This window comes from Prionailurus viverrinus, chromosome C2 (assembly GCF_022837055.1).
Source record: "Prionailurus viverrinus isolate Anna chromosome C2, UM_Priviv_1.0, whole genome shotgun sequence".
Lineage (NCBI taxonomy): Eukaryota > Metazoa > Chordata > Mammalia > Carnivora > Felidae > Prionailurus > Prionailurus viverrinus.
The window spans coordinates 77769159-77793141 of record NC_062569.1 but is presented as its reverse complement, the minus strand read 5'-3'; positions in this window follow the sequence as shown (position 1 = coordinate 77793141).

Here is a 23983-nt window from a genome sequence, read left to right as displayed (position 1 = left end):
TTCTACCACACAAGGCTCTGCTTTTCATTTTGTTGGTTTCATTCATGGGTTACACATGATGGTGGTCCCTGAAAGCCCAGGCTTACACTTGACAGCTTCAAGTCCAATAGAAAAAGACTACCTCTTCTGAAATAATACCAATAAAAGTCTTAGAGCGAAGTCTTCTTGACTCTGATTGTCTTAGCTTGGGTCATGCCCCATCTCTGAGCCAATGCCTGTGGCCAGGGTGATGACACCATTTGATTTACATACCCAGTCCTGGAGCAGGAGCTAGTGTCTCAGTTCCAAACAGACCATATGGACTGAGAGGTGGTTCCCCAAGGAAAACAGAGGGGCTGTTATTAAAGGGAGAGGCAAAGGGTGCTGGGCAGGAGGCAGAAACAACAGATGTCTCCTATAACTGATTATTCAATAAAGATGTTTAGACATCTGATAAGCCATCTGAAAAGACCAACGTTGGGGAATAGGGAGTAAAGCAAGGCACCTATTCACTCTTCACATCAAAACAAATTCCAGATGATTTTAAAATTCTTTATGTAAAAAACAAAACCACAAAAGGACTGGAAGAAAGCATGACTGAATAATTTTAAATGTTGGGAATAGAGATAGACTGTTTAGGCATGACACAAAACACAGAAATAAAAAAGGATAATATTGATAAAAGTTGAGTACATAAAGCCTTAAAAGCTTTTGTACATCAGAAATACCACACTGAGTGAGGTAAGGAAGATCTGCAATGAAGATATAATAGTTTGAAAATCTATACACCAAGAAATGTAATAATGACCATCATGTAGCATAAGTTAGAAAAGATACAAGAAGAAATAAACACAAATACATTAGAAGGAGACTTTAATTCACCTCTCTTAGTCCATGACAGTTCAAGTGGATAAATGATGATAGATGAGCAATGATAGATAAGACCTTACATATATAATTATTAGTAAAGAAGTTCTGATAGATAAAATTTCAACTCTGTACCCTGAAAATAAAGAATACATTCCCCTTCCCCCAAGGGTCCATGAAACATTCATGAAACTTGATCAGATATTGGACCATCAGAAAGCATTCTCAGACCGATGTAAAAAAATACCAGTGATAATATAGTCAGAAGATAAAAAGACTCTACCACCTTCAGAAAAATTTTTTTAAATGTTAAAATTCTGTCTTAAACATTTCTTGGGCTTAAGGGAAAATGACAACTGAAGTTCTAGTCTATCTAGAAGCAGCAATAATGAAAACAACATACTCCTATATATAGAACCTATGGGCTAGATTTAAAGCAGTGTTCAGTGAAAATTCCATAACTTTGTTTATACTGATAAAGAAGACAGAAAAAAACAATTGAGCATCTGATTTCAAAATTAGAAAAAGAACAACAGAAACTATAGGAAACCAGAAAGAAAAAGAAATCAATGTTGGAAAGGAGAAAAAATAATAGAAATAAGAATGAATTAAGACATAATGAATAAATTAAGGGGAAAATAATAAAATAGATTAAATTTGCCAATCTATTAAGTAAAAAAGTAGGTATGGTAGGCAGGATAATGGCCCAACCAAAGATGTCTACACTCTAATCCCCAGGACCTATGAATGGCAAAAGGGACTTTGCAGATGTGATTAAGGTGAAAGACCTTGAGATGGAAAGAGTATCCTGGATTATCCAAGTGGGTTCAACCTAATCCTATGAACCCTTAAAATCAGAGAACCTTTCCCTGTTGAGATCAGAGAGAGATGTAACAATGGGTGAGGGTCAGAGAGATGTATGAGAGAATTTGGTATGCTATTGCTGGCTTGAAGATGGAAATAGGAGACCATAAGCCAAGGAATGCAGGTGGTCTATGGAAACTGGAAAAGGCAGAGAAAGGGCTTCTCTCCTAGAGCCTCCAGAAAGGAACAAAGCCCTGTCAACAACCTCATTTTAACCTGGTGGTACCCAAGTCAGACTTCCTACCTACTGAAATGTGAGATAATAGGCCACTATGCTTGTGGTAATTTGTTACAGCAACAAAAGAAAACTAAAAAACAATGAGGAAGTTCAACTTCACAAACAAAAACTGACAGGGCAGAACTATACCTTAGAATTAGAGGAAATTTAAAAATCAGGAGGCTAATTTGCTAAATCAATGCAAATAACTTTGAAAACCTGAATGAAATTGATAAACTTGTAGGAAAATATAATTCCCTAAAATCAACCCCAGAACAGGTAGAAAAGAAAAGTAGACCAATTTCCATAAAAGGAGGTGAGAAATGTATCAGAGAGCTACTCCCTCCAAAAGCAGCAAACTCAGAGAATTTCACAGGGAGTCCCCCCCACCGCCCACACACACACCCCCACAGGGAATTTTTTTACCAGACTTCTTGAGAGTTGACAATGCCAATGTTATCTAAACTGTTCCACAGCTTCAGAAAAAATTAAAACCTTATAAATGTTTTTTTATGGTGAGAATTAACACCAATACAGATAAATAACAAAGATTACATACACAAAAGCTACAGGTCAATCAAATTTATAAATATAGATACAAAAATCCTAAGTGAAATATTAACAGACCACAACAGAATTAAAAAAAAAAAGACTACATGAGAATAGACTATGAATGCATGGATGGTTCAATACTAGCAAATCAACCAGTATAATTCATATTACCAGATCTAGGAAGAAAAAGAATATGACCATTCCCATAGACACTGAAAAGGCATTTGACAAAATTTAAAGAGCATGCATTTAAATCACTAATAAATATACAAGGAGTCAAGGAATTAGAAACTCATAATTCAGCAACCATTACAATAATATAATTGATGCAAGCTAAGAACCATCGGTGGATGCTAAAATTAGTAGGTGAAAAGTTTGAGGACTAACAGGATATTTGCATAGTCTCAGAGTATCTCCCCAAAGATATTTATTAATTGCAATGGAAAACATAGTAACCTTACAGAGGAAAACCATCTGTTAACAGATGGTTAACACTGTCAAGCGGTGAAAGTTAATGTCACCAATAACAAGACAAATCAGCACCCCGTGATATGACACAGTGAAAAAACACAGCATCCCTTCAGTAGTATTCCTTCACAGCAGTAGAACCTTATCCTAATCATGAGGAAACATCAGACAAACCTAAACTAAGGGACTTTCTACTAAAAAACCAGTCTCTATTCTTTAAAAATGTCAGTATCGTGAAACAGAAAGAAAAAGCTGAGGAAGTATGTTCAGATAAACAACAACAACAACCTAAAAAAACATGACAAATGAATCCAAAACGATCCAAAATTTTTCTTTGCTATAAAGGACATTATTGGGACAATGGATAGATCTGAATAAGGTCCATAGATCAGATAACATATTAATGTTAACTTCCTGATTTTTATCATTGACTTACGTTTATACAAAATATATACTGAAGTATATAGGGGTAAAGTAGCATCCTGTGTGCAGCAGTTCAGGAAAAATGTATAAGAATAAATCAATGTGTTAGAAAACAGAAAAATAGTAGAATTAAGAATAAATCAAATAGGGGTGCCTGGGTGGCTCAGTCAGTTAAACATCTGACTCTCCGTTTCAGCTCAGGTCATGATCTCAAGGTTTGTGAGTTCAAGCCCCACATTGGACTCTGTGCTGACAGCACGGGGCCTGCTTAGGATCGTCTCTCTCTGCCCCTCCACTACTCTCTCTCTCTCTCATTCTTAAAACAAATAAACTTAAAAAAAAGAATAAATCAAAGCATAATGAATAAATTAAGGGAAAATAATAAAATATATAAATGTAAACATATCTATTTATTTGTTTAAATGAAATTAGATTGAGAGGGAGAAAGCAAAGGTGGTAAGCTGGAAACATTTGGGAAATCTTGGCAATACCTATGTGGGAATTCTTTGTATTGCTTCTTAAACAGCCTTGATTATGATAAGGAAGGAGAGAGAAGTTGGTCAAATGTTTGGAGGGTTTGGGGTATTTTTGTAAGACTTTTTAAAACTTTAAGTAAGCTCTACACCGAACATGAGCCTTGAACTCACAACCCCGAGATCAAGAGTCATCATGCTCCACAGATTGAGCCAGCCAGGTGCCCCTGGGGTATTTTTAATGAGAGAAACTTGAGCATACTTAAATAAAGATAGCAGTAGTGGGGAGCACATGGTAAACGGGGAGAGAGTGTCCATGAGAGAGAGGAAGCGCAAACGAGTGAGAGAACAGAAGATGAGGAAATGCTTGAGACTATAAAAAAGAATAAATATTCAAAGCTGAAAATGTGGTAAACATGGAAAGGTATGTATAAAAGAATACAAATCACCCATCATAACAAGACCTAACACGAAGGCTCACTGATGGACTTGTTTTGGCACAGGCAGGCCAGAAGGAGGCACAGGGCTCTCATTTCATAGATGCGGGAACTAAGGCTCAGAGACACAAATTATCTCCTTTAGATTACGGAACTGGTTGAGGGCAAACGTCACTTTCTAATTCCCCACCCAGTGCTCTTTCCACTTTAGAGGAAAGCCCCCAGTAGTTGTCAGCCAGGGGAGGCTCTGCCCCCCAGAAGCAATGGCAGATGTGGGAGATCCTTTTTGATCATCGTAAGACGAGGGAATACTACTGCCATTTAGTGCATGGGGAGCTGAAATGTTAAACTTGTTACAGTAATCCAAGAAGTCCTACACAATGAAGATGGTACTATCCAAAATACCACTGCACCTTTGTCAGAAAAACTGTGCCTAAAAATCAGTCTTCTGGGGTCTACAGTCAACCAGCCCACCATTACTGAGCCATGTGACTGGGAAAGGCACCAATTCTTCTCATTCATCTTGAAAATGAGCATTTCGTTCCAAATGGGAACTCACATCCTTCAGCCTCTGACATGCCCAGATTCTGTCATCACATTGGGTGGGCCCCTCAGAGGAGACCAACAGCCCCTCAGAGGAGACCAGGCTGATTCTGCCAATGATACACAAGTGTCGGCCGAGTAAATCCCCAAAGCCTCCACTTTGTAACCTCCTTGGGTTGGGCTGGTTCACAGACTTCCGAAGCTAGACATCTGGAATTTAGATGATAACTGTGCTTTCTGTAAAACTCTACAGTTACAAAGTATTTTCACCTGGATTATTTCATTCGGTCATTCCATTAGCCCAGGGAACAAGTTATTACAGCTCCAATTTTATAAAGGAGAGAAATTAGATTCAGAGTAAAAATGACTTCCCTAGATAACGGGTCAGTAAGTGAAAGATGGAGCAGGGATGAAATCCTGTCTTCTGAGGCCAAGTTCGGACCCCCTCCTTCCCACCCCTACTCCCACCATTGCCCTCGGGACAAATGCCAGTCTTCTGGTCCCTTTGGTCGAGGCTGGGCAATAATCTCCTCTCTCCCCCACCCTCTTGTTTTAGGCCATTCTTTTTGCTAGGATCAGAAATCAACCAAAGAGCAGGAAAGATAACCCCAGACTTGCTCTCAGCTTCCTGAGGAAACAACTTCCTAACACCAACAATAGACGGCCAACTGGTCTGAAAGGTAGTGAGCTCTCTGTCACTAGGGGTGTTTAAGAAGACACTGAATGACTACCTGGCAAAGATGTAGTAGAGGAGATTCCTAATGTGCAAGTTAAAAAGATCTCTGAGGTCCCTTCCAAATTTGAGAGCAGAGGACTCCGTGCTTAGGAAGACAGCATGGTTCGGAAGCCGGCTGGGCAGAGGCCCAGGCTGTGGAATAGAGACAAGTCTGAAGAAGGAAAGAAAGAAAGAGAAAAAAAAATCTGAAAGCAATTGTGAAAACGAAAGCGGACTCTTCTCTTCCAAGAAAGAAACTGGAGCCCCAACAGGGATGGGGAGACAAACTGGGTTGATGCCTAAAGAGAAAGTCAGAGGAAATGTCAGTATTTCTCAAATAGCCTTGCCCAGAAAATGTGTCAACAAACATGCAGCCAAACTTCACCGACTACCACTCAGGCAACACAGACAAGAAAAAGAGGAGCAGTCTCTTGAGAGAGAAGCACTTGAATTGAGTTAAAAATATATTGAATTCACAATCAATCAAAAATGCTAAAGGCCCAGAGAATGCCTCTGGACTAGACTTCTTCCATTTCCCTGAAAGCGAGTGGTGTGAGATTCTTTTTAAAGTATTATCTGAATCAACGTTTGAGGGCGGAGAGTGGGAAGGACTGGCCTGTAGTGGGAAATCTGCATTTCATCTTTTAGCCAGAGCGGGATTTTAAATGCAATTGCAGAGAGCATTCTGGGGACTCCTGCTCTTCTTACAATGGAAACCAGGTCCAGAAAGTTCCCTTGCAACCTGGCAGCCTGAAGTAAGAAAAGCTTCAGGTGAAAGAAGGATCCACGTTTACAGTATCTGACAGAACCACTTTTCCCCAAAATCCGTTAGAAATCTCGTTCAACATCTCTTTCAACGAAGGGTACAAAGACTTTAATAAGTTTAGAAAAAGGGTTTTAAAATGACTCCTTTTCTTACACGTGTAAAAACATTGAGAAAATGCAGATGCACTAAAAGAAGGAAATAAACATGGCATGTTTCTCCACCACCCAAAATAAGCATTTTGGTATGTCTACTCAATTTTTTTTAACGTGATTTTTAGTCTTTTTGAATGGTTCAAAACAAAGTGGTATTGAAAAGATATTCCTTGAGAGTGTTGTCCCCACCCCACCTCCATCTATCTGTTTCCCACCCACTCCCATCCTGTTAGGTGAAATCTTTTTGGTTGTTTGTGTATCCTTGTAGCACTCCTTAATGCAAATTACAAGTACAAACAAAACTTCGTGTTTGACACCTTCCTTACCCAACGTGGGGCTCAAACTACAAGAGGCAGCCTACCACATATAGTGCATCTAACTTTTTGCTCTTGATAATATATCATTGTTCAGATTTTTTCCTGTGTTTATGCAAACATTTACTAAAACGGGATCACACTTTTGTAAGTGGCTTCATCACTCAAGAATGTTTTACGGACCTGTTTGTATATGATCAAAGAGTCTATGGTATCGTTTTTAATTTTTTTTTTATGTTTATTTTTGAGAGCGAGAGAGACAGAGCGTGAGTGGGGGAGGGGCAGAGAGAGAGATCAGGAGACATGGAAGCAGGCTCCAGGTTTTGAGCTGTCAGCACAGAGCCCAAGGGGGGCCTGAACCCATAAACGCGAGATCATGACGTGAGCCTATGTCAGACACTTAACTGACTGAGCCACCAAGGTGCCTGTCTATGGTATGATATTTAAAAAATTTTTTTAATGTTTATTCATTTTTGAGAGACAGAGAGAGACAGAACCCGAGCAGGGAAGGAGCAGAGAGAGAGAGGGAGACACAGAATCCAAAACAGGTTCCAGGCTCTGAGCTGTCAGCACACAGCCGGACGTGGGGCTCAAACTCATGAACCAGGAGATCATGACCTGAGCTGAAGTCGGACGCTCAACCGACCAAGCTACCCAGGCGCCCCACTGGTATGATTTTTAAAGGGTATTGATGTCAGGAAAAAGCTCTAGGGTACTAATATGCCTAGGTTTTGTCCCTCTCCCAATCAGATAATGTCTGGACAAGGAAAGAAGAATGCTTTGGCCCCTGGCATCAAAAGGCCCATGAATGAGTTTCAACTCAGCCAGTTTGTTACCAGCTGTGTGCCCGCAGGCAGGAGTTAGGCTGTGAGAGTCAGTTTGAAATATTTACATCTTCTCACCCACAGTAATGCCAACCTGGCCTCTCTAACCCAGGACTGCAGTAAAGATCAAATGAGACAGTGGTTAGGAAAAGACCATTCATTGTGGGGCAACAAGGTGTTAAAATATTGATACATCTACACCATGTATACAAGCATCCATCCATCCATGCACACACAAGTATTTGCATTTTTTTAATGTTTATTTATTTTTGAGAGAGAGCAAGCGAGCAGGGGAGGGACAGAGACAGAAGGAGACAGAGAACCCAAAGCAGGGTCTGCCCTGACAGCGGAGAGCCCAGCGCAAGGATCGAACCACGAAACATAAGGTCGTGACCTGAGCTGAAGTCCCACGGGGGAAATTGAAATAATCTATAATTTGCAAAACTCCTTGCCCAGCTTTCATATTATATACATATATGTGTGTCGACGCACGTGCACACACATATACACACACATATAATTTACAAAACTGGGTTCATATTGTTTATTTTGTTTTTGTAATCTCCTATTCCCACTCAACAATATAGTATAAATCCTGTTCCATATTCATAAATATTATCTTTATTGTTATTAATGGTTATATAGAATTTTATTGCATTAGTGAATATACCATACTTGGTCTAGCCAATCCACTTTTGTTGGAAATCTGAGTTCTTTTGAGATTTTTAATATTATATATAATGCTATACTGGACATCTTTATAGCCAAATACTCACATACATTAGAGAAGTCAATTTTGAACGAATGCTGTATGTTTTCTTTTATGCATTCAACAACTGCTCTTGAGCACCTACACTTCACCATGAACCATCTAGGTGTTAGAGTTATAAAGATGCATCTAGGGGCACCTGGGTAGCTCAGTCAGTGAAGCGTCTGACTCTTGGATTCAGCTCAGGTCATGATCTCACGGTTCGTGGGTTCGAGCCCTGTGTTGCAGAGCCTGCTTAGGATACTCTCTGTCTCGCTGCCCTCTGTCTCTCAAAAATAAATAAACATTTTAATTAATTAGTTAATTAAATCTTTAAAAAATTATCTAAAAAACCCAACAACAACAAAGATGAATCTGGCGCAGGAACTGTCAATCTAGGAAAGGATACTAAAAGAATCATTCATTACCCCTTGGGCTCACTAGACTCCCTAAGGTTCCTAGTGTGCCTGGCAGGCCCTTCCACAGCCCTAAGTCTTATTTGTGCAGCTACCCTACTCCCTAACCTGAAATGACCCTTTCTTTGCCTGGCAAACTTCCATCTATTAGTCAAGACCCAATCCAAATATCCCTTGCTCTATGGAGCCTTCCCTAGCCCCTCAAGATAGAATAAGTCTCTCCTGGAGAATTTCATGGCACCTGTCACACTGCATTTGTAATTATTCATATTCCTTCCATCTTTTCTCTTTCTCTGCACTGTCCATTGGAGTTGGAGACTTTGTCTTATCATTATCTCCAACTAAGCCCAGAAAGATGCCTAACACATAGACATTCTCACTGAGCACTTACTGAATGAGTCACCGGTGCCATGTGCTTAGTAAAATAACAACTGAAGTTACATTACTGGCAAAGAAGTGCTCTTAGCAAAGGCCCAAGGTCAACAACCAGTTTAAAGGAGCCTCAGCTGGCCTGGCCCATGGGCTGGGCCAGTTTTTCCCATGTTTCTATTCTGTCATTCTCTCTCTTAACCCTGACTATTGAAGAATTAGACTTCATTCCCAAATGTCTTGGCTCACTTTGAACAAGCAAGGGGCACAAAGGCCTCACTAGGGCCTAAAACTTTTATAATTGAAGGGACTTTTTAAAGACAAATCTGGAGCACTGGGGTGGCTCAGTTGGTGAAGCGTCCAACTTGGGCTCAGGTCATGATCTCACAGCTCGTGAGTTCGAGTGAGCCCCATGTCAGTCTCTGTGCTGACAGCTTGGAGCCTGGAGCCTGCTTCAGATTCTGTCTTCATCTCTCTCTGCCCCTCCCCCACTTGCTCTCTCTCTCTCTCTCTCTCTCTGTCTCTCAAATATAAATAAACATTTAAAAAATTGTTTTAAAGAAAAACAAAATCATGAATACTGAATTAGGTATAAAAAAATATTAATTTTGACCAAGAAAAGAAATCATAGCAAATTACAAAATTTAAAAGCTGACCAACGTTGTAAAATCCCTCACAGCCTGACACACTTGTCTAATATTTTTAAAATTTTTCAATTCTGATAAAAATATACATTAGTCTCGGGGCGCCTGGGTGGCTCAGTCGGTTGAGCGTCCAACTTCGGCTCAGGTCATGGTCTCGCAGTTGGTGAGTTCAAGCCCCACATAGGGCTCTGTGCTAACAAACAGCTCAGAGCCTGGAGCCCGCTTCGGATTCTCCCTCTCTCTCCCCCTCCTCTGCTCATGCTCTGTGTCTCTCTGTCTTTCAAAAATAAATAAATGCTAAAAAAATTGTTTTCTTTAAATATACATTTGTCTGAAATTAACGAGTACACAGAATAATATTAATACATTTTTAAATGGCTATATTCTAGGGCAGGATATATGCACGATGAGCCTGTAGCATGTTGTAGTGCCAGAAAGTAAGGAAGTCTTGAAAAAAAAAAAAACTGATGGTCATATGTCAGAGGGACACTACAGCCAACTGAAAGAGCTCCCAATGGCCAAAGCTGGAACATTTTGAGACACAAAATTTAAAAAGTATTTCATTATAATCCAGAATATAAAGTAAATATCCAGAATCTACACTGATATAGATAAATGATTGAATAAATAAAAAGAAAGGAAGCATGAAAAGAAAAAGAGAAATCTCCCAAGTAGAATTCCAAATAATTTATGTAGATACTGCCCCCTCAAGGAGGGTTATGTAACTCCCCACCCCTCAAGTGTGGGCTGCACAAAATGATTTCCTTCCAAAGAAAACAGTGGAGAAAGGGCAGGGATAGGAAGAATAATTAAGTGGAGAAGCTGGACAAACACCATGTCAGCCAGGTGATGGAGGTCAACATCAACAGTGATAAGTCATGTTGAGAGTATATACCCTTGATATGATGAAATGAGAATGGCACTCTACCTCTGAGGCCTTCCTCCCCTAAACCTATAATCCCAATGTAACCATGAGGAAAACAGACAAATCCCAATAGAGGGCCACTCTAAAAAACCCGACCAGCATTGGTCCTCAAACTGGTCAGAATCTTCCAAAACTGGAAAATTTGAGAAATTGTCACAACCGAGACAAAGTGTAAGGAGGCACGATAGCTAAGTGCAGGGTGGTATCCTGGATGGGATCCTGAAACAGATAAAGGACGTTGGTAAATACCAAGGAAATCAGAATAAAGTATGAGCCTTAGTTAATGATAATGTATCAATGTTTGTTCATTAATTGTAACAAATGTACATTACTAACATAAGATATTAGTAGTAAGGGAAAACTGGGTACAGGTTATATCGGAACTCTGTGCTGTCTCCACAACTTTTCTGTATATCTAAAACTGTTCTAAAACTTAAAGTCTGTTAGGAAAAATGGGTATAAGTTTGTACTGAACTCCACAAATGTGTTCTTAAATTATTCCTAAATTACAAAACTTGTTAATGAACATGGATTGCAGTTTTATCATGAGAACACTTGTTCTTAGGCCATTTTGTTGCATCAGGAGAAATTTTCCCTGTTCTTTTATCTAGAACAATCAGACTTTATCAGTAAATGAAGGGTTTCCATGTCTTACCTGGAAGTATATACCAAAAAATTAACAGATAAATGTGAGGGGTCCAGTTGAAGTAAGGATGGAGGCCTGGAGCCTAACAGACTGGCCTTCCTCTCCCCAACGCTCTGGAGCATCCAAGAAACTGCCCACAGCTCTGAGGAATATGTTTCATTCATTCATTCATTCATTCATTCAACAAATATTTGTGCTGGTAAGAATGCAAGAGAGACAAGATCTCTGCTTTCAGAAAGAGGTGGTTGGAAAACCCTGGACTGGCTCTCAATCCTGGCTGGACTTTGGAATCACCTGAGAAGCATTTTATTATTGTTTTTTTTAAGATTTTACTTTTAAGTAATCTTTACACCCAAAGTAGGGCTGGAACCCACAATCCCAAGATCAAGAGTCACACGCTCCACCAACAGAGCCAGCCAGGTGCCCCATCATCTGAGAAGCTTTGTAAAAAAAAACCAGTATCTGGGCTTCTCCTCAGAATCTCTGAGGGTGGGACCCAGGAATCTGTATGCTTTAAAATCTCCACCAAGAGATTCTAAAGAGAAGCCAGGATTGAGAAACAGAGGCTACATGATCAAAGAGCAGCTTGCTCTAAAATCCCTGTTCCGTGATCTTTGCCATCAAGGGGAAAGAGGAGAAAAGGGCTGAAGCCCAGACCCCGGAGAGTGCCCCCTCTCCCTGAGGGAGTCTGGGGAGAAAGGAGCGGGGGTGGCAGAGGTTCCTCCGCGGAGGGCAAGGCGGGCGTCGCAGAAGTGGGGGCGAGGGGCGGGTGCTGAGGAGCAGTGGTGCGTAGCAACCCACGCACTTGCTAGTTTTAGAACAAATCAGCTCTTCTCCGACATATGTACTGAAGAAGCCTCCTCCTGGAATTTTCCAGACAGAGCTGAGGACTACTCCCAGCATAAAAGCATCAAGCCTAGATTCTGCTTCTCTTGATACAAAGAATCCTAAGACTGGAAGGTCCACCCCCTTCCCCGCCCCCCAACATTTCAATCATGTTAGTGCCACACGCTGTATGTTTCAGAGCAAGTTTTCATGGTGCGTCTGAACATTCCATGCAGATATTTGGGCTGCCTTTTGGCATTTTTTGCAAACACAACCAAGAACTCTGTTTAAGGAAAAGCCTAGAAAACATGGAAGAGGCCCAAAGAAAGGGAGAAGGGATGACCTGGTGGCGTAGAGTTGAACAACCCCTCACCCCCTTCCAACCTGATAGAGAAGACAGGACCCTCCCAACTTTACAGAGCTTAGAGTCAAATATCTTCTCTAGGCTCATTTAGCTAGCACAGGGCAGAGTGAGAATTTACTTCACCTTCACAACTCTATGAGGTAGCTTTATCGTCCTCCTTCCCCAGTGAGGAAACTGAGGCAAGCAGGAAGATAGTGGGTGGCAGAGTGAGGCTTTCACGGTGGTCTCCTCCACCAAAGTCAGGGCTCTCTCCTAAGTATCACAGCTGCCTATTGTGTCACAGGCACTGTCTGCTGCCCCCACCCCCATCCACACCAGGAAAGTCTCTGGTAAACTCTTTGTACTGTCTTTGCAACTTTTGTGTACATGCAAAATTATTCCAAGGTAAGTTTATTTAAACATGGCAAATATTCCGTACCATTGCTCTCTTAGACGAAACTCTTTGCAAACAATAAATAAGCTTAAATTATTTTTTAAATGTTAGCTTTTTCATCTTTATACATTTTTCAATATCTGTTTCTGTGTATGTTTTGGAATGTGCATAATATACCAATACAGGAGCCTATGAACAAATTATATTCATTTCTTAGGGCTATAGTGACAAAGTACCACTTACTGCATGGCTTAAAAATCACAGAAATCGATTGTCTCACAGTTCTGAAGGTTGGAAGTCTGAGGGCAAGGTGTGGGCAAGATCTCTCTCTACAAAGGCTCTGGGGGAGAATCGGTTCCACCGCCGTTGTCTTGGCTTCTGGTATTAATGGCAGTCCTTGAAGTTACTTTCTCTGCCCCTTGTCATGTGGCCTTCTCTCTGTGTCTCTCTATATGCATATTCCCTTCTTATCAGGACACCAAACATAATTGGATTATGGGCCCACCCTGCTCCAACATAACTTTATCTTAACTTACATCTTAACGACATCTGCAATGACCCTATTTCCAAATAAGGTCAGATTCTGTGGTTCCAGGGAAGGACATGAATTCGGGGGGACACTAGCCAACCTAATATAGTCTGCCCTCTGACCCCCCCAAAATTCACATCTGACCCATGTACAAAATATATTCACCTGAGCCCAACATCCCCAAAAGTTTTAAGTTATTCCAGCATCAGCTCTACATCCAAAATCTCATCTAAATATCATCAACTCCAGGGGCACCTGGTTGGCTCAGTTGGTTGAGTGTCCAACAATTGATTTCAGATCAGATCATGATCCCAAGGCTGTGGAATCAAGCCCCATCTCTGCGCTGTCATCACAGAGCCTACTTGGAATTCTCTCTCTCTCTCTCTAGACTCTCTCTCTCCCCTCCCCTTGTACACATGCTCTCTCTCTCTCTCTCTCTCTCTCTCTCTCTCAAATAAAAAGTAAACCACATCTTCTTTATCCATTCACCAGAGAAACTTAACAGAAGACCATGAGGGTGGGGAAGGGGGAAAAAAAAGTTACAGAGAGGGAGGGAAGCAAACCATAAGAGACTCTTGGATACTGAGAATAAACTGAGGGTTGATAGGGGGTGGGGGAGAGGGGAAAGTGGGTGATGGGCATTGAGGGGGCACTTGTAGGGATGAGCACTAGGTGTTGTATGGAAACCAATGTGATAATAATTTATATTTAAAAATTAAAAAAATAATAATGAAATTTAAAATAAATAAATAAATATCATCAACTCCAAAAGGCCCAAATTTCATTATCTAAGTCATTTTATGGGGTGAGATTTGAGATATGGTACATCCTGACACAAAATTCTGCTCTATGTGAGGACCTGTGAAACTGGAAAACAGTTTATCTGTTTCCAAAATACAATGGTAGGACATGCATGGGGTAGGTAGTCCCAGTCCAAAAGGGAAAAAGAGGAAGGCAAAAAGGGGCCATGGGTCCCGAGCAAGTCTGAAATCCAGTGCACAAATCTAGGTGATAGTCTAGCTTTATTCATCTAGTCTTGCTGTTTTTATATTTACTTAAATTTTTCCAAAATTAAAGAAAAGGAAAAATAGCTCCCTTTTCCATAATACAAGAACTGCAGGCTTAGTGCAGAAAAAATACAAACAAGCAATAACTATCACTCCTAATTCCATGACACAGAAGTAACCCACTGTTCACATTTGGTGCATATCCACATATACCTCATTTTATTTTTTTATGTTCTATCACTTTTTTACATTTATCTTATAAATATTAAAAAGGAAAATAATGTATATTGTATATAAATATAAATGTATATTTATATATAATAATATACTTATATGATTCTAACTACTTTGTCTACTCAGTCTCCCATACCACATACTAATTGTAAAATTAGCCATATTACAAATAGCTATGTTGGAAGAAGCCCTTGCAATTTGAGGTGATAGCCAGCCACCAGCCACCAATTACCACAGAGATCCACTGGAATGGGGAAGTTTTCTTAGAATGAAAAGTTACCTTTTCAGATGAAAGTCCTGGGGTTTTTAGGCTTTCTGTACAGTGACTTGCATTCTTTCTTTTCTTCTTTAGCGGACTAAAGGAGGCTCTAAAGAAATCACACTCTGAAATATATTATCACAATAGATTGTAAAGAAAGATAATCACAAAAATAATTATTTGAGCTAAGATATCTGTAGCTGTCAGAATCTGTAGCATTATTTATTTTTTTAATGTTTATTTATTTTTGAGAGAGAGACAGAGACAGAGACAGAGTGTGAGCGGGGGAGGGGCAAAAAGAGAAGGAGACACAGAATCCAAAGCAGGTTCCAGGCTGTAAGCTGTCAGCACAGAGCCCAAGGAGGGGCTTGAACTCACGAACCAAGAGATGATGACCTGAGCCAAAGTTGGAAGTTTAACGGACTGAGCCACCCAGTGCCTCTGTTTATTTTAATTTTTAAATATAGACTAAAATTCCGGAGGTACACATCAATTCTGGAAGGGATATTATTCCAACAAATGAATTAAATGTAAATTTAAAAGAAATATCCCTTCTTATGCCTAGAAACAAACTAGGATTGGATTAAAGTGGTTGATCATGCAATGTTGAAAATTATTCAAGATAACTCATAAAATCTCATCTACGTATTTATATCTCCAAACACTTGCTCAGTAAATTCACATTTTTAAGTTTTGGTAACAGTGTTTAAGTTCAACTGTTTAATAAAGTGTTTATTTTTTATTTAAAAATAAATAAAATCCCTGTGAAATGCAACAATCCCCGCAACCTAGCATCAGTCAGCTTCCCTTCCATCAGACCACGCATCCTTCGCCCACAAGTGTTTTCATTAACTGGGACACCGTCCATCTCTGTGCAACTTTATGAAATGTGTTTTGGCTTGGAGCACAGAAAATCCATTTAGACATTAATAGTCTAGTTGCGAGTTATGTTATTCATTCACAAAAGTAACAACAGTATGCTGTGATTTTTTTTCCAGCATTTTCCCTTAATTTTACTGGCTAATAAAATCCAAACACTGGAACCTTTTGCCCAGAAAGTGGCGCCAAAGGAAAGCAGCTGCCCACCCGGACCCCCCAGGGACTCTCCAAGCAAGACCTGAGTCTTGGGTGAGGCCCCAGGGGAGAGAGGAAGACCTGCTCTCCAACCACTAGCCCTCCCCACAGGGTCAGCCAGCGTTTTCCTTTCATCTTCCTGACCAAAGGAAGAAAACCCGGGTCTCCTTGTAGTTCTAGAAATTCAAAATGGTAGTATCACTGCAAAGCATTCCCCATTTGCTTCTTTCAATCAAGTGTTCTTTTTCTTCCAAACCCAACAAGTAATTTTGAGCAACTATTTATTATGCGCCAGAGTCTATGTACGGTGGGCATATAGAAAGGAACTTGTGGCTCACTAGGAGAGAGAGAGAGTTGTAAACCAATAATTGTAGCACAACCTGATGAGACAGAAACAAAGGACATGTAAGCCCGGGATGTATTTGGCACAAAATCAGTCAAACTAAGATTTAAAAAGTATAACTATTTGTAAAAATAATTATCAAAGAGCTATTATTTATCCATATAAAAGCAGGTAAAGGGGCGCCTGGGTAGCTCAGTTGGTTGAGCATCGGACTCTTGATCTCAGCTCAGGTCTTAATCTCAGGGTTGTGAGTTCAGGCCCCAAGCTGGGTTCCACACTGGGCATGAAGCCTACTTTAAAAAAGAGAGAGAGAGGGAGGGAGAGAGAGAGAAAGTGGGAAAAATATATACAAGAACGTCACCTCAATCCCATTAGACAAATGGTGAGGGACATGGAGTATGAGTACAAGAAGAAAGAATAACAAACAAGGTTTTCAAAGATCCTCTATTTTACTGGTCTTCAAAGACACAAGTTAAAACAATGAAAACAAAAATTTATCAAATCAAATCCCCAGGAGTCTACAGAAAAAAAAAAACAACCTCTTTTTTTTTTTTTTTAATTTTTTTTCAACGTTTACTTATTTTTGGGACAGAGAGAGACAGAGCATGAACGGGGGAGGGGCAGAGAGAGAGGGAGACACAGAATCGGAAACAGGCTCCAGGCTCCGAGCCATCAGCCCAGAGCCCGACAACCCTCTTAATCCATTAGTAATGTAAATTTATACAAGCCTCTAGGAAGACAATTGGGCAATATGACACAATTCAAAGCAATAGTTATCTTTCTAAACCCAAGATCCCAATTCCACAGAATTTATCCTAAGGAAATAATTATAATGAATAAAAAACCAAATGTATAAAGATATTTGTCACTGTTAGTTATATTATTATTATATATGACTGTCACTGTTATTTATATTAGTGATAAATTGATTGTGACATACATACCTAATACAAAGGGATGTTTCAGTAGATTACAAAAATAATTAGAAAGTCTGTGTAGCAATATGAGAAATGATTTACTTCTTAATATAAAATTTAATAAGAGGAAAACACAAAACTGTACATAATAATAAATATAACTCTAGTCCCTGGATCCAGGTGGGACTTCAGCATCAGAAACCTTCAGCTAGAGCAGGTTTCAGAGTAATTTGGCAAACGTTAGGCTAGATAATTCCATAGGCGGGGTTAATCAGCTCTTCTCCTTTATGCTTCCTTCTCCCTAGCCACCTCCCAACCTTGCCATCCTTTGCTTTATTTATTCTATCTTAAGATTTTTTTTACCTCTTTATCTCCCTTCCTTTGAGGTAGAAATTATGTCCTACTCATTTTTGTAATCACCTACCCTCTTTACCAGCCACTCACAAACTCAATAAAGTCATGATTCTTTAATTTACTTGACAATGTACAAGTATGTGATGAGAGGGAATACAGGGAAATGACAATAATCGTAGTAGGCTGCTGAAACTGAGAGTACATTTTTTTTTTATGTTTTTCTTTTATGTTTTGTTTTACAATTTTTTTTTAAGGTTGAATCTTAAATGCCCAGACAGGATTTCACTGTGCTATCTGAAATCAGGCTTTGGGTATTTATGTCCCATATGAGTAAGCAAGTTTATCTGGAAAAGTAATTTATAAAAATAAATTTATAGACAAACCAAGACGTTTTTGGAAAAAAGTAAGAAAGGGGGCCTTATTCTATAGATATTATAACTTCTTTTAAATCTCTATGTGAGTGAGAGAGAAGCCAGCAACCCACACCCTTAACTGAGTGTGACTGTGTTATTATTACTGGAATAGGTCTGGCTTTAAAACACACACAGAGCAGGTACTTCCAAGTATTTAATAATGCTGGTCTCCCACACATTTTTCATTGTGAGCCATGATGCATCTGAAGGACCACACTTGGCAGAACAGCATAGGGCCTACCTTGGACATGACTCAAGTTCAGAGTGAGGGATCCTTTATTTCCTTCCTCCTCTTGTCAGTAATTCTCCAAAATGTTCGTTTTATGATATGACTCTTAAAGGAATTAAACTCGAATAGCACAAAATTGTATAATTATGTTATAATTCAGTTGCAATTATTAACAGATACAAGTCTCCTTCATCACTATTAGGTAAGAAAAGATGATGATGATAATGATAGCATCCGTTTACCATGTGCCAGTTACAGTGCTAAACAGATAGAAAGATGATCAGGCCCACTACCTACTAGACCGCTACTTCATGTGGGCTAGTTATTTAGCATCAAAAATTCTAAGAATTTCAGGTGGCCACAGTCTGAAGGCAAATGAGTCACATTTTGCTTCCAGGGTGCATATTGGATGCACAGGCCCTAGAGGAGTGTCCACATCACCACTTGGCAACTATGGGCAGGAAATGAATTTCTGAGGTTCTCTTTAGATAAGGCATGCACTTCCTGCTTCCCCACAATCCTCTCTGCTCCCTATCGGACTTACATCCAGCCTTCTTCATAGCTTGCTTGTCTCCTATACACCTGAATTTTCAACCCCTCCACCTAGAACCATGACTGTAAGTCAGGCATCTGCCACTAAGTGGTACAATGCCAATAGGTAGACCTAAATCTAAAATTGGCAATCATGTAGACAGATAGTTTTTCCCAACTTTATATAGCAGTGGAGTATTTCCTCTAATGAAATCTTACACAAGGCCTGATCTCTAAATACAAAGAGAAGCTGATCTGGCTGAGAGTGGGGAAAACCCCAAGAAGTACTCAATCTTCTACTCTCTATCCTCCTCCCTTACCCCCTCTGTGAGACCCCTCGACACTTCAGGGGTGCTGGCAACAGTCCAATCTTCTAATTCCACAGCAGAAGGCATCTGTCCTCAATCACACAGCTGGTTAGTGGTGGGGAACCCAGGTCTCTGATAAATGATAAGTGTTTGGCAGCTTCTTCCATTAAAAAGTTGTTGAATTTGTAGAACGGAAAAGAAAAATTTTGAGTAAGAATAATGATTCTCTATCTGTGTCTTTTTTTAAGCTCTCATTATTCCATGTTACATACCTTTATTAGAAAAGTTTTAAATTTTGTTGTACTAAATAGGCAGGCATAGAATTATCAAATCACATGGTCTTAGAGCAGAAAGGAATATCTGAAGTTTTTTCATCCCACCCCTTCATTTTAACAGGCCAGGAAAACTAGGAATTACTTAACCAATTTCCCTTCATAGGTGTTCCCAGTTACTGTCCCATTCAATACATCAAGTACTGTTACATCTTGATGTCAGAAACAAGAGCTTTCTATTTTAACCAGTTTCTCCATGAAAATCGTGAGTTTGGGGCGCTTGGGTGGCTCAGTGGGTTAAGCATCCAACTCTTGATTTTGGCTCAGGTTATGATCTCACAGTTCTTGTGTTCCAGCCCAGAGTCAGCCTCCATGCTGGCAGCATGCTACCAGCAAGCGGGCTTGCTTGGTATTCTCTCCCTCCCTCTCTCTCTGCCCCTCTCCTGCTCAGGCACACACATGTGTTGTCTCTCTCTCTCTCTCTCTCTCTCTCTCTCTCTCAAAATAAATAAATAAAAATTTTAAGGAAAAGAAACTCATTAAGTTAAGATATAAATTAAAGTTGTGGTTTCTTTCTCTTTGTGGTTTTCTTCAATCTTTGAAATACACTTTCCCTGTGGGACATTCAAACATCTCTTTACTCCAGAAAGTGTATTTCCACACTTATGGGAAGATTGTTTCAGACTAAACTTTGCAGGAGAATTCAAGTCAAACCATCTGTGGTCAAGAGCTTTTATTTTAAAATTTCTAACAGGGCGCCTGGGTGTCTCAGTAGGTTAAGCGTCTGACTTCAGCTCAGGTCATGATCTCACACTTTGTGAGTTTGAGCCCTGCATTGGGTTCTCTGCTGTCAGCACAGAGCCCGCTTGGGATCTTCTGTCCCCCTCTCTCGGCCCCTCCCCCACTCTCTCTCTCTCTCAAAAATAAACATTACAAAAAATTAAAATTTCGAACTAATCTTATGAGAGACCAATAATTTGTAAAATACAATAAAATCCAGTCGAATTTTTAAAAGACTCACAAAATACAACTATTTTGTTATTATTAGATTCTAAACATAAAATTACTCTATCAAATTGCTATAACAGTTGTTAACTACCTATTTTCTGTTCCTGTCTTCACCCCATTGTGAGCCAGCAACACACTTCATGAACAAATCATGGAGCTACTTTGAGAAGCTCCAGATAAAGCACAATCCAGGTGGTTGGTCTAGATACAGGGTATGAGAGTGAGTCTGCTCATATGAACCAGGTAATGCTTCCCACCTTTTGTTCCCAGTCCAGCCAGCCATTTTGAGAATGTGGCGTGGTCCTTAAAGGTCTGGGGCATGGTCTCTGCACAGCTCAGCAGGAAAAAGATGTAGACCACCTTCTAACTGCACCACTTGGAAAAGAGTAGGGCAGGGTCCAGATCATGGAGGCCATGCAAATGAACTAAGAAATATTGGGAAGTAATGGGAAGTCGTTAATCCTGAAAGTAATGGGAAGTCGTTAACTTGACTTGAGTTGTATTTGGATATTAGAACAATGTGTTTGCCTGCAATGTGGAGTATGGTCGAGAGGGGAAAAAGACTCATTGGGAGGCTTCTTCAATAATTTTGGAAAGAGATGATATGGTCTGAACTCACATAGTAGCAGTAGGGTTTCAGAGAAATTTAGAGCACTTGGTTATTGATCAAATGTATGTGATGAAGAGCAAGGAGAAGTCACCAATGACACCAGGCTTTGGCTAGAATGACTACATGGCTAGTGGTACCAGTTACTAAGATGGGGAGCTCAGAAGGAGGAGGGTGCTGAAAACAATGAGTCCAATTCCTGATAGGCTGTATTTGAACTTCCTGATTCTGCATTATGGCTCATGGTGGTCTCTAAACTGGAATGTCCACTACTCATCAAATCTAAACCATAAAAAAGACATTGCAACCATAAAAGTGCATATTAAGAACACTAAAACAACATGGAAAAATATTTATTAAGTAATGTTAGGTAAAGTAATAAAAATGCAAATTAAAACAAGGTAAAGCTCTTCCCCTGTTAAATTGGCAAAAAAAAAATTTTAATTAAAATGCCCAAACTGCCAAGGATATGGGAAAACTGGCACTGTCACACGTTGCTGGTGGCAATGTAAATTGGTACAAACCTCTTTGGAAGAAGTTTGGCAAGACACATCAAGAACCATAAAAGAGTTTGTTCCTGTGACCCTGTAATTCCACTTCTGGAAATCTATTCTAAGGAAATAACTCAAAATGTGGAAGGAAGCATTTCATACACAAAGATGTTTATCACAGCAGAAGCTGGAAACAGCCAGAATGTTCAATAGTAGGAGATGGGTTGAATAAGTCATGAGACATTGATTTTCTGGCCTCTTGTGCAGAATGGAGCTGCTCAGTAATGAAGAACGCTTGTGCTGGAGTGTGAAGTGTCTGTGGAGAACACATCTCTGCTTTCATCCCGCTTGGGTAAGCAATGGCCACAGAAGAAAGACAAGAAGGAAATGGTCGTGATGATTGGGTTACAGTGATGAGTCCATAGATCATTTCTAAAGTTTTTTTTTTCTTAAGTTCATTTATTTATTTTGAGAGAGAGAAAGAGAGCCAGCTTGAGCAAGGGAGGGGCAGAGAGGGAGAGAAAGAATCCCAAGCAGGCTCTGTGCTGTCAGTGCAGAGCTCCATGTGGGGCTCCATCTCATGAACCATGAGATCATGATCTGAGCAGAAATCAAGAGTCAGATGCTTAACCAACTGAGCCACCCAGGTGCCCCCTTCTTTTTTTTTTTATTATTGAAGTATAATTGGCATGAAATGCTATATTAGTTTCAGGCATACAGCATAGTAATTTGGCGATTCTGTACATTACACAGTGCTCACCACAATAAGTATAGGCACCATCTGTCACCATACAATGTTATTACAATATTATTGACCATATTCCCTACACTGTTAACTATATATTGACTACATTTCCTATTCCTGATTTCATCTCTGTGACTTGTTTATTTTATAATTGGAAATTTGTACCTCTTAATCCCCTTCATCTAAATTGCCAATCCCCCCACCCACTTTCTCTCTGGCAACCACCAGTTTGTTCTCTGTATTTATGAGTCTGTTTCTGCTTTTTTTTTTTTTTGCTTGTTTTCTTCTTTTGTTTTTTAGATTCCATATATAAGTGAAATCATATCATACTCTCTCTCTCTGTCTACTATATTTCACTTAGCATAATACCTTCTTGGTTCATCCATGTTGTCACAGATGGTCAGATTTCCTTATTTTCTACAGCTGAGTAATATTCCATTGTAGATATAAACCACCTCTTCTTTATCCATTTATCTATTGATGGACACTTAGTTTCCTTCCATATCTTGGTCAAGGTAACTAATGCTACAATAAACATAGGGGTACATTTATCTTTTTGAATTTGTGTTTTCATTTTCTTTCTTTTTTTTTAATGTTTATTTTTGAGAGAGAGAGAGAGAGTGGGGAAGGGGCAGAGAGAGAGGGAGACACAAAATCTGAAGCAGGCTCCAGGCTCTGAGCTGTCAGCACAGAGCTCGATGTGGGGCTAAAACCCACGAACTGTGAGATCATGACCTGAGCCAAAGTCGGTTGCTTAACCAACTGAGCCACCCAAATGCCCCAAGACACTGCATTCCCACCAATAGTGCACAAGCGTTTCCTTTTCTCCACATTTTCATCAACACTTGTTATTTCTTGAAAGACTTCTTCTCTTAGGGCTTTTCTCATCTTCTGATCAAACATTATTGCTTCTTCTTTGAGCCACCATGGCATTTCTTTTTCATTCTTGTATGAATGTGGCCCAGTAGTTCCCAAACTTCATTGTGCATCAGAACACCTGGTGGTCATTACTGGGTCTCACCCTCAGGGTTTCTGATTCAGGAGATCTGGGGTGGGGTCTAAAAATGTGCATTTCTGGCAATTTTCCTGGGATGCATATACTCTAGTCTGGGGACCACACTTTGAAAACCATCATAGGAGTAGATGCAGACATAGTAGGATCCCACCCCCACCCCCACCCCCAGAGAACGTCTGCCAGTTGGAACACCTCTTCAGAGACAGACACATTCTCAGGGAGCAGTTACCCGTGGTAAACGAGGAGGCATTTACCCAGTGTGCTGCACTTCTCTGGAGATTAGGGAAGGCGGAATCAGTGAGCCCGACCCAGCCAAAAACTCAGTCTACTGCTCTGGCTCCTCCCTAGCATCATGGGAGTTTGTCCCATCAGTTTTCAAAGGTTCAAATAAAGTAACATACTCTGGACAAGGCACCAGGTGGGAATGGGGAAGACAAAATAAAGCTTAGTCCTGTCCCCAACGTCACCAGTGGCACACACAAACAAATGCAGGACACGGTCCCATGGAGCAGAAATGAGGTGGCCTCAGCTTTGCCTGGAGGAGGGGAGGAAGTCTTCTCAGAATGAACCATATTTGGACTGGGTCCTCGAGGATAGGGAGGAATCCCACCGGCAAAGTTGGGAACCAGGTGAGAGCAATCCAGGTAGAAGGACCAGCCTGGGCAAAGGCTCACAGACCACGCATACCGTCCCACCTGTGTGATAGCACGTACCTACCTGGAGGTGTGCGAGGTTGATGGAGA